General features: G+C 40.3%; 1 protein-coding gene across 1 annotated transcript in view; it reads left to right on the top strand.

Moving 5' to 3' along the window:
• LOC101853103 (charged multivesicular body protein 1a) overlaps positions 1–2,713 on the top strand; it is an 11,659-nt gene that overhangs the window by 910 nt on the left and 8,036 nt on the right. The gene's annotated exons all lie outside the window — the stretch shown is intronic.

The following is a 2,713-nucleotide window of genomic DNA, read 5'->3' as shown; positions in this document are numbered from 1 at the left end:
GTTTGGTCAATTTGATCGTCCACACCGATAGACAGTATTCAGAAAGAGACAGAGAGAGAGAGAAGAGGGGAGGAGTTGATCTTGCGAGAACTTCCGGGCGGGTGAGAATAGCACCTTTCATCACTGACACACTTGGGTGTAGAATCTATATCTAGATCTAGATTATAGATTTACTTCATTCTCCATGCTAAACTAAAGAATTGTTATACACAACCGCAAAATCAGGAAATGGATAGATCTAGATCTAGTGAGATGAATGTAGGCCTAGTAGTAGGATTTAGTAGGAAAAAATAGGTGTGTATTGTAGACCAAGAGAAACTATAACAATCTTGGGGAGGACTTCCGTAATGAGCGACCACTATTTATTCAAGATTGGACTTGTTGAGCACCACAATACTTATGGGAGACCGAAAGCCACTGTTATACTACCTGGACAGGAAAAAATTACGGTCGTTTGTGCAGTTTTAGGCCCTGTTCAACGATTTGAAGATCTGAGTCGGGAATTAGTAGAATTTACTCAGGGCGCAGCCATTGTTGACCCCGCATACTTTATCAACTTCCGCTCTTCGGGAGCGCTGGTTTACCAGGTTTTCGTCGGTTTCCAGCCAAATTCTCATCTCAATTAATCCTCCAATAAATAACGAGCGACCACAATGAAACAGGTAGAATAGAGAATTCTGAGTTAAGGGTAGGGGTAGGATTAAGGTTAGTGTTAGTGTTAGGGATAGGGATAGGGCTAAGGTTAGAATTAGGGTTAGGGGTAATACGAAACCGTTCACAATATAGAATCGCATGGGGGGGGTTATAGGGGGGCTTGCCCCCCTATTTACAATACAGAATCCCATGGGGAAGGGGGAGTTATATATGCAGCCCCCTATTTTCACAGGTTCGTTTCCCAGCCACGCCAATGATTTTTCTAATCATGTCATATTAATGTGTATGCTATGAGATGTTAACATGTCACTAATAATACCCATTCCAGGTGAAGAGACAAAGGAAGGCAAGAGGAATACAAAGTAACACAAACTCAATTTACTTTCTTTCTTTCTTTCTTTATTGCCCAACCAAATACTAAACCCTATCTTTTACATACCCACTCAAAAGTCCCTTCTTTATAACGTATGTTGGGGTGGTGGCTCGTTACGGAAGTCCTTCCCAATCTTGATTTGGAAAGTCACTCGGATTCGGGCACTACTTACCCAGTGCGGTCCCGTCTCTTTTGTTTACGTGGCGGCCATATCTATTGGATACCGATTTCAAACGAGACTTGGCGAATCACGTGAGATCTTGGTTTGGGGAGGGAAGGGCGGTTTGGCCGAGTCTAAAATGAGCCAAAATTCAAACTACCCAAAAAAAAGGTGGTGCTGCTATTTAGATAGAATTTACTATAAATCTAGATCTATATAATCTAAAACGACATTTAAACGGCATATCAACTTACCACTACGGTGCAGGATACCACTGAGACAGGTGGTCAATGAAATTATTGAATGCACTTTTCGGGTCTTTCCCGTGCAGCTCTCGCCACACAAATTCGTCTAAGTGCGAGGCAAGCATGGAGTTGTGTACTCTTTGCATGCACTTAAACCGTCTTTTCATGTTTTTCCAGTATCTTTCTACTCTGTTCGTGCATGCACCTGTCACTGGGTCTACGAAATTATGTTCATGGATGACTGTCAAATGCATATATATGGGGGGTTAACAGGAATATTAACTATATTAGTGTAAGCAGCAAAGCCATCACTGTGGATTGTAGTGCCGGGTGCAATACGGTTCTGTATAATATTCAAAAGAGTTGCTGCTGTTCTGTCTGGAACAATTTCTAAAAATCCTTTGTTGGTTGCCCTTTCCACCCCACCAAAAACCCACCTCTGTTCTACTACCCTCCCTACCTTGTTTTTTCTCCTGGCTACTAAACTTTTATCTATTTCTACTACATGACCTGGACCACCTATCTGATAATATTTTTCTACTAGCCACCACGAACAAACATCTCTAAAATAAGAAAACCCCTGAACAACAGTTTTTTCCGAAAGTCCAGTGAGTAGTGTCGTATGATTGACGGGTTCTTTGAAACTCCAGGAAAATAACAACTCAACAATGTTTCTATAAGACAACTGGCTGTTTTCCCAAAACGTGTCTGAACACAAAAATACTTTACGTCCTTTATGGGAAGGGCAACGAAAACAACGTTCTTCTCCTCTGCCTGTCTTCACTAAAGTCATAAACTTTCCACACTGAGCATCAGGGCATTCTGGAGGCGTTGAACGTACTAATAAATTTTTTGTAGAAATTCTAAAGCTTTTTCCTCACTGGAAGCATTCTCATACAAAATATTGTAAGCCATGAAAAAAACCACATCACATAATCTATTTTAAACTCACATTTCCACAGAAAATCAGAGAAAATCACATAAAAAAGAAATTCACATCCAAGAAGAGATGAAAAGATGAAATACACCTTATTTAACACAACTGAACGTAGTGAAATACTGATGAAAACTGATGAAAGCAGCGTGATAAGTATGGCCGAAAGGTGCGAAAAACTTTGTGGAATAATTGCCAAATGCATACTTACATTTTCTGTAACATCTACTTACCTGGAATTAGAAGTGTCGTAACATCTATACTATGGAGTTTGCAGCCACATTTTGTCCTTCACATTTTTAATAATTTACCCTTAAATGCCAAAAAATCTGGCCAACTCTAGCCCT

Source organism: Aplysia californica, unplaced genomic scaffold (assembly GCF_000002075.1).
Source record: "Aplysia californica isolate F4 #8 unplaced genomic scaffold, AplCal3.0 scaffold00373, whole genome shotgun sequence".
Classification (NCBI taxonomy): domain Eukaryota; kingdom Metazoa; phylum Mollusca; class Gastropoda; order Aplysiida; family Aplysiidae; genus Aplysia; species Aplysia californica.
This window is presented reverse-complemented; position numbering and strand designations above follow the sequence as displayed.